We start from the raw sequence: 14,049 nt of genomic DNA, 5'->3' as shown, positions 1-14,049 counted from the left end.
TCATTAAGGTTGAATAATATTGCACCGTGTGTGTGTGTGAGTGTGTGTGTGTGTGTGTGTGTGTGTGTGTGTGTGTGTGTCTTGGCTATTGTGAGAAGTGCTACAATGGACATTGAAGTGCAGATATCTCTTCTAGATCCTGATTTCACTTCCTCTGGGTATATACTCAGAAGGGGGATTGCTAGATCATACAGTAGTTCCATTTTTAGTTTTTTGAGGAGCCTTCACATTGTTTTCTATGGTGGCTGCACCAACTTACATTCCCACCAAAAGTATACAACATATCTCCACATTCTCACCAACATTTGTTACATTTTTGTTTTTTGATAAAAGCCATCCTAACAGGTGTGAAGGAAGCTACTGTCCTTTTTTGATGACAAAGTTTCCACTCAGTAATCACTGTTGAATTGTGCTGATGGCCGCCTCAAAGAATGAGGGATTACATGTCTTCATAGCTCATATGAAATTCTGTCTTGGAGAATAAAAATCTTAAAGACTACAACAACTCTCTGATCTCCAATTTAATCTGCTGAAAAGGTTACAGAAACTAAAAAATGGCTATGCCCAAGACAAAGAACATTTGTGCCACGTATGTGAACAATTTATCAAGATATTTCTTTTGTCTCAAATGAGTATCTTTGACCTTTTTATAAGAATAAGGGTTAAAATTGGTAGAAATTAACTGAAACTAGGGGGGGGAAAGCACTACAGGAAGTAGAAAAATTGAATACCTAGATCAGTACTATCTGCAGGATCTTCTGTGATAATGAAGATCTTTTGTATCTGCACTGTCCAGTCAATACAGTGGCCACTAGCCACATGTGGTTATTAAGGACTTGAAATGTGACTAATGCAACTGAAGAGAAACTGAATTTTTTATATTTTCTTTCATTCTAATTTATACTAAAATAGACACATGTGGCTAATGGCTCCCACAATGGACAGTGCTAATCTAGATCATCAGCTTAGAAGGATGAAGAGAAAACAATAAAAGAATGAGGTGCAAAGAAGAAAATAGAAAAGAAACATAATGACGAAGGTTGAGAAAGTGATGTGAAAGGGTAACACAGTTGGTCAATAGAAGGAAAGAGTGAATGAGACCATCTGGGAGATCTGTTTTTATTTAGGAGAAGATGTGTTGCTAGGAGATACATCGGCCTAAGACCAGAGTTAAAATAGCTTAGCTAGGAGAGGTTAGATTGGCAAGAGGCCTTGTCAGGAAATATCAACCAGTTTCTACAATCTGCAAGGATGTTGAGTTAAGAACTCCTTCCATGTTCAACTTCCAGGCTCCTAAATAAAGCCATGTGCAGTATCTGTTTCAGTTTAGATTAGACCAAGGAATATCCCTAAAAGTCACTTTATTTGGTACTACTTCCCGAGAAATGATAGTTCTCACTATCTGAAAGACAGCTCTGATCATTTCAGTCTTAAACCCCAGAAGAGAACACTTTAAAGACTGACACTTATCCTTGAGTGGGTTTCATTGATTTACCAAATGTGTAAAGGTTTATAGCACTTTGTCCATCAATCCAGAAAAGCAGATGACTTTGCTTCTCATTGGTGAAATGTGGAACTCTCCACCTAGACCATAGGTCCAAACATAGACCAAACCAACCAACCCACCTTGTTCCTGTTCAGTCAGAGACATTTTCTGAACACTGGGAGAGTCTCCCAATGGAGTCTCAATGGAGTCCCATTGAGGTCACTAAAAATCAAGGGTGGGGAAGTTCCTGAAGAAGAACAAGAAGAAACATGCTTTCTTTTTTCTTTAAACATAGGAAGCTGCTCCCAGATCAAGTCATTTGCATTGTTTATTTTCTACCTTCCCCTTGAGTAGGCTATACCCATCTGACTATTACGTTTATATGGTACACAAAAAAGCTATCAAGTGGAGAAAAAATAACTAGTATCTTCATAGAGCTAAATTATTTAGGAAACCTTTCTAAACACTTATTTCCTTGATCAGCAGATCATCCTTATTCTGCAGAAGAGACAACTGAGCCTCCCAGGAAAGGGTAGTCTGCACAAGATTACCCAGCTGGTGAGTGGGAGAGATAGGGTAGCCCAGGTCTGCTTCAGCCAAATCTTATATGAAAGCACCTAATCCAGGGTCTGACTCTTAGTCTTAGGAATTGCTTCCTGCCTTCCTCAAGAACACACACAGAACAAAATCCAAACTCCTCAGGCCAAAAGAGAGTTTTCAGACTACAATACCTAAAAATCACTGGCAGGTGAGCAAAGAGGCACCAGGACATTAAGGTGCTCACAGTTATGTCCACTGTATGTGAGACACAGCCCTGGCAAATTTTGATGAGAGGTGAGAAGAGGGATTTAGGCCAAAAAATGACTTCTAAGTAAAAGAAGGAAGAAAAGGGCAAGAAATGTTATTACAAATCCAAAATTTGAGTTGGTCATTTTAGGTCTGAATTCGTGGCTGGTTGGTAAGTAGAGATACCCTCTTACCATGTTCCAAACAATGAGCTAAGAATTTAGCAAACAGTTTCCTTTAAAAAAAAAAAAGGAATTCCCTGGTGGTCCAGCGGTTAGGACTCCGCTCTTTCACTGCCAGGCACCTGGGTTTGAGCTCTGGTTGGGGAACTAAAATCCCACAAGCCAGGTGGCATGGCCAAAAAAAAAACGTTGATTTTGTAGTGGTTGTGATGGACTCTCCAGCATTTATTTGTCCTGAGATGATTGGTCTATACCAGTTATGATAATTCCATCCTTGCTACCAGTCATTAATTTGGGAATAAGCTGCTAATCCAGTGGTCTTCAGATAAAATTTCCCTTGCTCCTAAGCCACAGACACTGGAATGTGTGGCCTCTACTTCCCTTCAGAAAGTAGTGAACCCTGAAGATGATAATGCTGAAAGATGGAAAGAACATTAGAGTCATTGAATCTCACAATGGAATCCACTGTGCCTTTGAATTTCTAGCAATGTGAAACAGCCAGTTATCTTACTGTTGGAACGTCTGTTACTTGTAGGCAAAATCATCCCAACCGATGTAGTCTATTAGCCTCATTTAAAGACAAGAAAAGTGGGGCTTGGAGACATTAAGCAACCAAATCACACAGGTAATAGGCAGCCAAGTTGGGGTTTGAGCACATATCCATCTGATGTACAAGCGCAAGATCTTTTGTTTCATTTGGTTTTGGCCACACCATGTGGCTTGTGGGATCTTAGTTCCCCGACCAGGGACTGAACCTGGGTCCACAGCAGTGAAAACCCACATCCTAGTCACTGGACCACTAGGGACTTCCCAAAGCTCAAGATCTTAACCACAAAACAAACTGGACTTATTTGCTCAAACGACTTGGTCACTGACAATCACTTTACCAAAAATCTCTTTACTTCACATTAGAAAAGTGACACACTTAACAGTCACCAGTAAATTACTTGACCAATTCCCCTTTTAGACCTACCAGTCCTGTTTCTTATGTATTCCTCTTTTTTAAAAAATTTATTTATTTAATTTATTTATTTTTGGCTGTGTTGGGTCTTCGTTGCTGCGCGCAGGCTTTCTCTAGTTGCTGCGAGAGGGGGCTACTCTTCGTTGCGGTGCATGGGTTTCTCATTGCGGCGGCTTCTCTCGTTGCAGAGAACGGGCTCTAGGCGCGCTTATGTATTACTCTTACATTTTTCATTCAAATACAAATTCACGCCCTCAAGGAACTCAACATTGAGTCCAGTGGCGCCTCATTCTTTTTGTACTTGTGATACACTTTCTTTTTCTTTCTTTTTTTGCCACACTGCGCAGCTTGTGGAATCTTAGTTCCCTGACCAGGGGTTGAACCTGGGCCCGTGGCATTGGAAGCACGGAGTCCTAAGCAATAGACCGCCAAGTAATTCCCCGTGATACACTCTTAAATACTAGAAATTTGGGTGTGCATTTGAAGGGTTTAAGTTTCCTTCATCAATCACAAAGCACTGTCTCATTGTTGGGGTAGAACTGTGGACTGGCTTCACATAAATTTCTGATCTCTCTTCATTCCTGGCCTTCTGTTGACAATTCTTACCTTTCCCTGTAGCAAATAACACCCTGTTTTATACCACATTGCACAACTTGCTCAGCTCATCATACCTTCTGACAGAAGTCACTATAATAAATGTGTATACTCGGTTGTAGCAAAAATAAGCTTCACACTTGGAGCCAATGTTGGGAGTGTATCAGGGGAAGATTCATTATCTATCTGCCAACCTTAACACAACAGCCAAGAATCACTGATCAGTTTAAAGAGACATCTGTAAACAACTAATTACAACATAGTTTAAGGGATTCTAGAAAGAGAGGTTAATGCAGAGGATGGAACAACTTATTCTTCCTAAGGGGTTACCAGAGAAGGCTTCACAGAAATGTGAAATTTTGAGCTGGACCTTGAAAGATGAATAGAGTTCTGCCTACCTGAGAAGGCAAGTTGGATGGAATGTGGAGGAGAGGATTCCAGGTGAAGGGAATAACCTGGGCAAAGTCATAGTGGCATGACATTTCCCGCTGTAGTCACAGAAGAGGGGGTTGACCAGTGAAGCTGAGCACTGCTTGGATCAATACTAGGAGAGGGACTTCCCTGATGGTCCAGCGGTTATGACTCTGTGCTCCCAATGCAGGGGGCCCAGGTTCAATCCCTGGTCAGGGAACTAGATCCTGTATGCCACAACTAAGAACCCACATGCATCAACTAAAGATCCCACCCACCGCAATGAAGATCTCACATGTCACAACCAAGACCCGGTGTGGCCTAAACAAATAAATAAATAAATATTTTTAAAAAATACTAAGAGAGAGTGTCAGTCCATGATAAATAAATATTAAAAAAAAATACTAAGAGAGAGTGTCAGTCAGTCCATGCCCAACAATAAGCAGAAGAGAGCCTTGTAAGGATACCTACGAACTTTAAAATAGAAATAATAATTATTATCCCTAGATATATAATACACCCCACACTTTAAAAGAAGTTTTGCATGTATTATCTAAGTTGGCATTTACAATGACTCATTATCATTTGCACTATTCTTCAGAAAGGTTGGATGTCTTGCTGATAACCACACAGCAAATACTCAGCTTAAACTTTAAGTAAAATATTGATTCCATCTCCCCTTCAGCAAGAGCTGAGCATCTCCCCTTGAGCACCTCATAAACTAACCATCATGGGGAAATTAACATGCACATTTATACTGATGCCAATGAACAGAAGACAATTGCTGAGTAAATCAAGAAATTGGGACAATAGTACATTGCTTACATTCTCCAAAATTGCACTCTTCTAATAAAAAAAAAAAAGAAAGAAACATTGTGAGTGTATCTAAGATGGAAATGGTAATATTTCTCTAAATTTCAAAATTTTTCATTTTATATTTAAGAGTATTGCTTTCTAGATTACAAAGTAATTTACACTCATTTTATAGAATTTGAGGAAGAAAAGCTCACTTTAATCTAATCATCTGTTTATATTTTGATGCATTTTTGGTTTCTGTGTATCAATGTTATGTACATACATATGTACCTCACTGGCCACCAATTTCTTTCTCAGATTGCTCATCCACGGAGGTGGAAGAGAAGACAAGCAGACTATCTGAATTACGTAAAACACTTCATGCTGAACAAGCCACAAAATATGATTGCTAGGATTGCGACTTTGAGAAAAGTCTCACTATTGGAGCAAGCAGAGTATAGGGAGGAGAGCTTGACCCAGTTCAACTGAAGACAGCTGAACACTGAAAGCATATTTAAGCTGCTGGCCCTTCTCAAACCCAGAAATCCCAGTTGGACATACCACAGTGAATAAAAAGGATGTCACTTGGAGGTATGTTCTAATAGGAAGTCACAGCTCTGTGGTCCCGGTAAGGATGGACTCACTTCATGAATGTAAGACCCACAAGGCATTGCTACCACTTGTTGGTCCCCATGACCTAATTTGAATGTTATGTCTACATTGCCAAAAACATAGGGTCAGAATGTGTTAAGATCCAAATGTGAACAATGAGATCTAAAACCATGAAGATGGTTGTCAGCACTAAAATAGTGGTCAGTAGGGAAGTCAGAGACCAGCAGGACATTCTTAGGATCAGAAAAGAGAAAAGGCTAAGTTGCCTTCTCATCCATGCTTCCTATGAAGGATAAAATCTTAGACTAGGATCACCCAAAATGATGTTCTGAAAAGAATGTGATTACCACTTGAAATAAACAAGTTAATCCATGAATCATCTCAGTCACCCCAACTGGAAATACCACGCCCCCCATCATTCCTGGATGGGAAGGACTGCTACATATGCCCCATCTCTGTGCTTGTGCCACCACTAAGCATCACTTCTGAAGTTAATGAAGCTTCCAGCTTCAGGATCTGGTTCCCATTCGTAATGAGTAAAGGATCCAATCTCTACACTTCACATCTAAAATTGTCTCTCACCAGTGGTTATAATATCAAACTATTTTCATGGGACTTGTCTGTGTTGGGAATGGTCATCACTTTTGTAGATGACAGCTTTGGAAACCTCTGAGGATTGGCATTCATCCCTGCATGATATTTTCAATCACTTAAGGAATATTCAGAAACGTATTGATCACATATATGCCAAGCTTCATGTGAAGTGCCAGGACGAACGACAAACTAAAAGAAAGTTTACTCTTTCTGCTCTCAACAAGCTTGCAGCCCGTTAAGATAGACATGAATAACACAAGAGCCAAATATATATCAGAGGAATATACAACTAAATACTACATGGTGAGGTGGCCACTCTGATATACTAGAGGAGGGTAAGACCCTGTGGGCTATAGACAGAGCTGTCTAGTGGAAAATATACTGAAGTCAGAACCTAAGTTCAAGTCCTGGCAGCACTACTTACTAGTTGAGTGACCTTGGGCAACGTCGTTGAGACTTTGAACTACATGGCTTTGTCCTCTTCCTGCCATAAAACTCTGTAACTCTCCATGACTCATCTTGAGTTACAATGAAGGTGAAATAAACATTGTATAAGTAGAGAGGAACAAAAGGGCATTCAAGATAAGAACAATGTGAACCCAGAGAGCGATGGCCTGTGTGTGGCAGGGAAGACACTAAGGCAATGACAGTAATGCCTTCTGGATTGAGAGTTAACAAAAATAGACTATTGTCAGGCCAGGGCTCCCATTTGCTCTCCTCTCCCAACCAAGGGTCCTCCCTTAATACAAGCAGGTTCAGACATCAGAACCCAGCCATACCTAGACAGCCATCCAGACACGTAAAATGTAGAGTTCAGAAGAGTTCTGTTCTGAGTAGTTTAGCTTTGTCAGGAAACACTTGGTTGCTTATAACAGCAACACATTCCAACTACTTTAAGTAGGGAAGGATTTATTGAAATAATACAGGAAGATGCTATGGGATCTAAGTGTAGAACCTAACAATCAGGCATCGCATGATCTATAATGTCATCAGGCACCTACTCATTCCATCTCACTCTCTGAGCCACATGGTTTCTTTCTCATTCTTTGCTGTGCGTCGACTTCACTCTCCTCTTCCTGCACACCAGCTTGGTCATTCTTGCCCCATCCATCCCAGGACCATAGCATGGATTCTGTCTCTAACTCTTCATCAGTGTAGCATCTCAGTGTCCAACACAGTTAGGCTACGGCTTTGGGAACTCATTTCAAATTTTAAGGAGAGCATCTGATTGCCCAGTGGCCAGCTGATGGATTTATAAGTTCTTGAAAACTCCTCTAATTATCAGAGGTCGATAGAACATGGAGTATCCAGTTCTGGCTCTTCCATGGCTTTGAGTGGAATAAGTTAAGCCAGAAGGAGAATTTGGCTATGACAAACAAATCAATTACTGTCTTTGCTACCAGCTATTATAACTTAGATATCTTGTGGGTTAAAGAAGATTGTATGAACTAGCCTAATTACCTATCATTTATAACATATAATTTTTAGAAGAAAATATGCTTCAAGTTCCAAATTGCAACAATCTTTTTGGGGAAACTTATTTTTAATTCAGGGGCCATTTCTGTACAATGTCTACCAACTAAACATGGCATATGAAATGAAGGCATTGGCCAGACTTTGCCTTAACATGATTCCACAAGGATATTCCTCCATACCACGAATTCTCTAACACTCTTGAGCAGAAACCTATGCCTTTATGTGGAGAACAAAAACCAATCATTTAGAAAAGAATTCAGTGGCAGTCCAGTGGTTAAGACTCCGCCCTTCCACTGCAGGAGGTATGGGTTTGCTCCCTGGTCAGGGAACTAAGATCCCACATGCTGTGTGGCATGGCCAAAAAAAAAAAAAATCACTTTTCGAATGGTGGATGAGTGGCTGAGAAGGTAAGATGGCCATCCTTCCTCCAAGACATTAATGAGAACTTCAAAAGAAGGAAACTAACCTTTGTTTGATGTCAATCATACGCCAGAAACTGTACCAAGGGCTGAACAGGCATTTCCTTATTTAATCTCATAAAATCCTAAGAGGAGGCTATTATTAACCTCACTATCCAGACAAAGGAACTAAGACTCAGTGAGGACAACTAACTTGCACAAAGTCACAAAAGTTGCGTAGAGTCAATACTCAAAACAGGGTCCATCTGACTTGAAAGGACATGCTCACTCATTTTCCTCCCTCACTCAAATCAGCATAGTGGTAATGGACATGGGCTCTGAAACTAAACTACTGGATTCCTACCCACCTCCATCCATCCTTGACCTGTCTTATGACGGGGGCAAGTGAAACTGTGCCTCAGATCCCTCAGTAAAATGAGAGTTATTTAGAACCTATTCCAAAAAGCTGTTAGGAGGATTGAATTTAAATATGTGAAGTGCTTAGAAAAATTCCTAATACAACTTAAGCACCACACCATTCCCTTTGGTATATTCCATTGGCATTCCTGGGCTTGAGAAGTACCAGAAACTGAGATATGTTCTCAAGGTCCAGATGTCTTCAGTTGGAACTGAATCAAGGTCTCCTTGCAAACCCTATTTGCTCCAATAATGAGATTTGGAGCAATCCTATTTTGTGGCTCATTCAGCGTGCAGAGTTTTACATAACTCAGATGATCTGCTTGTCTTTTCTTCAGCCTCTGTTGATGAGCAATCTGAGAAAGAAATTGGTAGCCAATGAGGTACATATATACATACATATAGGCATAGAAGCAAAAAACGCGTCACAACTATTGATATTATTATCCCCACATGGCTCTGGAGGCTATGATCCATGAGCAGATGACTGATGCTCTGAAGAGGGAAAAAGCATTTGCCTAGATCTGGTTATCAGCACACAACAGTATTTTCAAACTAGAAAAAAATGTGTTCTAAATGTTGAAGAAATGTAAGGAAATCCAAGAGAATATACTTACCCAAGGAAACAAGCTGAATGTCTGTTAGCACAGACATTTTAGAATGAGAGCGGACCAAATACTGAAGAAGTAGAAGAAGGAATAAAATAGGCTATCAGAGTCATCTTCAGTACTGGCCCTAGGAAGATAAACTAAGTAACCTAATAGGTGTTTTCCATCTTTGAATTCTATGACTAGAATAACAATGAAGGTGTTAGCTCAGAATTGGGATGCTACAGACAACTTAGGTCTGCAGAAAGAAGCTTTTATATTACCTACCCACACTGCGTCTGGCTTAAACTAGTGCTGATTGATTGCTATTTTTGTAAGTGCTCACCCACCATAACCATGTTTTTACACACTGTGTGCAATCCTCATGCTCACATGCATACAATTATAGCTTCAGATACACGCGCATTTGTGTATAGATAGAGTTTGAAAGGTAATGTTCATCCCTGATGCCTTGGTTCTGTTTTACATTCAATACACAGAGAATGAAAGCATATTTCTTTTAGAAGGGAAAGAAAAGTAGTAGTTTGGAATTTATGGGTCAAATATTAATTCCCTGAGTATTTCAGCAAATGAGTATTATACTTGTAACTTGCAATGTTTATCAAAAAATGGTAGTGTCTGTTGGGAAAAAGAGGCCGGCGGGAAGAGAAAGCTGTAACTTCCTTCAGACTTCATTATCAACATCACTTGGCCTACCTATTAAAATTATGATGATTATGTCTTTAAAGGTAAAAATATGCTTATACTGATCACATTAATTTTCTTATGGTGGTAATGAGTTTGAACAACAAGGTAAAAATACTAAAATTAAATAACCACTAACGGTCTTGCAAAGGTTATTAAAAATAGAAGATTTCTCCAGATGGTCTAGAAATTATGCCCGTTAAATAACATATGGGTCAAATTCCATGATCTTAAAGTCAATAAAAGTATATATTTTTTGTTATACTACTTTTTAGGATATTACATGAATAGTTTAAACATAATATTAAATGAACAGATCTTATGATATAAAATGAATAGATTATTACCTGGGGCTTTCTTATCTTTTGCAAATAGGTATTTGTTGAAATGGAATCTGACCCACACGAACAAATTTATTTTTATGGCTGTGAATCTGATATGGCAGAAACCCTTTCAAATTTCCATGTCACATGTTCTTTCCATTACTAAACACTTTCAAGAATATATTCTAAGTGCATGTAAAAGTTATTTCCATTGAATAAGGCGTTAAATTCTATATGAATCTCAAAAGGTGGTAAATTATTATAAAATACTAACTCAAACTGTTGCATTTAAAGACACTCATTGTAAAATATATGGGTGCATGGAAAAATACCTGAACAACTATTTCAGCATTTCATTCTAATTTAATTAAGCTTAGAATCCTTCAGTTGCAGGAGATGATTATCGCCTATTCAGCCTTTTTGTTTTTCCTTCTCCCATTGTAGTCTAGGGACATTAAAAATTACTTTCTTGCTTCGAGTCTCCCACCTTGGATTTTTCCTCTAGGTGCTTGAGTTTACAAAAAAAAGTCCTAGGGCCCTATTATGTGGAGACTGTCATTGTACATTCACAACCAGGTAGGTACCTCTTCTGTAGGTACCAGCCAGATGCTGTGTTTAGAGTCTGTGCAACCCTCATTCATTCATACATTCTTTTTTCAGCTAATAGGTATTCATTGTGCCAGACCCCGTTCTGAGTGTTTCATGTGGCTAAAGACAGAATAACACTCAAGTAAGGAACAGAGAAGAAATCCTTCATTCTTGAAGCAAGGCACTGATTATACAGTGCTTCCTTTGTTAACAATAATTGCTTGTTACCTTACAACGCTATCCTTTAATTAGAAATGCCAATACAGGAAAATGTTAACTAGGTCTCACACCTATTATCAAATGTAAGATATGTCAAAATCACAAGTAGTTGTAGAAATGCACACTCCTAATAATGATGAGAATAATATAATAATAATAGTAACATCTACCACTTATTAGTGCTTCACACATTCTTGACACCATGACAAACACTTTACATTTAACCACTAGACAGTCAATTCTCTTAGGGCAGGAAACGTGTTTTGTTCATGGCTACACCTCCAATGTCAGGCAAATTGTAAATATTCAAAGCATACTTTTGTCAAAGGAGCGAAAAGATGAATGAATGAATCTATTACCTCATTAAATTCCTGAGCGATAGGTATTATTACCTATCTTTACAAATGCGTAAACTTAGGTACTCATGAGAGAGATGCAGTATGCGTGGCAAAACTAGGATTTAACTCCAGTTCTGATTTACTCCAACGTCTGTGGTTATAACTACTCTGCAGAATGTCTCCTGGTATTATGGGTCCTAAGTTTCACTTTCTCATTTAATTAAACATACTCTTGATTAAAATAAGCATATAATTCTCTTTCATTTGATATATCGTTTTGATCACCTACTATGTTTCTCATTTTTTCATCCCATCCCTCTATAAACACTAATTCAGACTTTATTCAGAACACCTATAATTAACTTTCAAAACAAATGTGTCTTAAAACAAGTCTTCTCCCTTCCACCCCCCAAATTCAATGTTCACATTACCAAAAGGCAGAGAGCCTTGAAGGGATGCACATATGGTTTCAGCAACCCAAATCACTCTTCTTTGTATTGAAACCTGGTGTAGTGAAAGTAACTCAAGCACTGGGTAAGGCCAACCTGGGCTCAAGTCCTCCTCACTCCACTACTTCACCAGCTGTGTGACCTTCTCAGGTTGACTATGCAAGCCTCAGCTCTTTGAATGTAAAATGGGAACAATTAGAGGAAATAATGGTATACTATCTGCTGAGCTCCTAGTACAGTGTGACATATGAGAGGCTCAATAAATATCAGATTCCTTCAAAGAACATGTTAAAAGGATGCAAACAACTGGAACAACCAGAAGCAGACAGAAAACACTGGCATGTAGTGGTTATGCCCCTTCTGGAGAACAATACCAAGGAGGAAGGCAGAAGAGTTAGCCTGGGTGACTCTGTTGCTGGTCCTGACTTATTGATGGGTCAAATGTATGCTCTTCTCCAGGAAAGATGCTCAGAGGGATGGCCCTTCAGGATGAAGTGTGGAAAGGGAGAACTGCTCCCTGACACAGAACCTGAGCTTTACTCTTTTTGAGAGGTCAATGTCATCTCCCGTAGGGGAAGTCTTTGGGGTAGAAGCTGGTGGAAGGTCTAAGGTGTGGGACTAGACAGCTCTGAGATTCAATCCAGCAGTTATATACTATAACTCTAACCTCTGACCAATTTCCAAAAGTAATTTGAATGATCTCAAATAGCCTGTAAGTTCAGCAATGCAGAACTCCCCAGTGTTGAGGGAAAGAGGGGAAAAATGGAAATTCACATCACCCAGAATGCAGAAGCTCTAAGGCTGGTGAGATTACTTTAAACAGAACTGGGAAGCACAGCCAGACAGATTTCAGAAAGGGCACTGCTCTCTCCCTCTCGCCAGCACCCCAAAAAGAAGGGCTTCTGCGCTCACTATGTCTTCCTAAATATATGTGAATGCAGCCTCAGATAGAATATTCTAAAAGCACGCAGGAAAAGTAACCTACCAAATTTCACATTGAAAAGAGAAGGCTCTGCTCTCTGGCTTGGCAAAGAACATCAACAGTATACTGAATATCTGCCTTTTACTGGAGAGAGATACAAAAACAAATAAGAAAAGGTTTCTGGGGCTTCCCCGGTGGCACAGTGGTTGAGAATCTGCCTGCCAATGCAGGGGACACAGGTTCAAGCCCTGGTCTGGGAAGATCCCACATGCTGCAGAGCAAGTAAGCCCGTGAGCCACAACTACTGAGCCTCCGCTCTAGAGCCTGCAAACCACAACTACTGAGCCCACGAGCCACAACTACTGAAGCCCATGCACCTAGAGCCCGTGCTCTGCAACAAGAGAAGCCACCGCATTGAGAAGCCCACGCACAGCAACGAAGAGTAGTCCCTGCTCGCCGCAACTAGAGAAAGCCGTGTGCAGCAACGAAGACCCAACACAGGCAAAAATGAATAAATGAAATAAATAAATTTTTTTTTAAATGTGCTATGGGAAAACAAAGATTCAAAATAAGAAACTAGAAGAAAATTCCATGGAGAAAGTGTGTTTTAAATTGAGCTTTAAAGAATAAGCAGGATTTATAATAAAGAAGAAAAACACACAGAAAATAACCTCCCTAAAAAAAAAAAATGGACAAAGGCCAGGGACAAGCAATTTCCTACAAAATGCAATGTAAATGACCAAAAAAATTTTTTAAAAAAGAGATTAATCTCACTAACCCTCAAAAATGCACAAGAAAGTAATGCAAAATTATTTTTCATCTATCAGATTGGCAAACATTTCGTAAATGATAATATTCAGTATTGGCACAAATAGGGATACTGTGTGTGTAGTTCTTATAAGAGATCAAGCAATCTATATCAAGGTCCTTAAAAGGATAAACACAATCTAACCCAGTAAATCCAAATCTATTCAAAGGGGAAAAAAAATCAGAGAGACACATAAAGACATATATCAAGGCATTATTTATAAAAATAAAATATTAGAAACCACTCAAATGTTCAATAATATCTGTATAATAAAATATGATGCATCCATTAAGTATATTTTAGAAGAATATTAATGACATTGGAAATCTTTCCATATACATTAAAAAAGAAGGGTTCTAAATACATATGTATGTATACATAAAATATGTGTATGTGCT

This window comes from Leucopleurus acutus (assembly GCF_964270905.1).
Source record: "Leucopleurus acutus genome assembly, chromosome: 7".
NCBI lineage: Eukaryota > Metazoa > Chordata > Mammalia > Artiodactyla > Delphinidae > Leucopleurus > Leucopleurus acutus.
Note: the sequence above shows the minus strand (reverse complement) of the source record.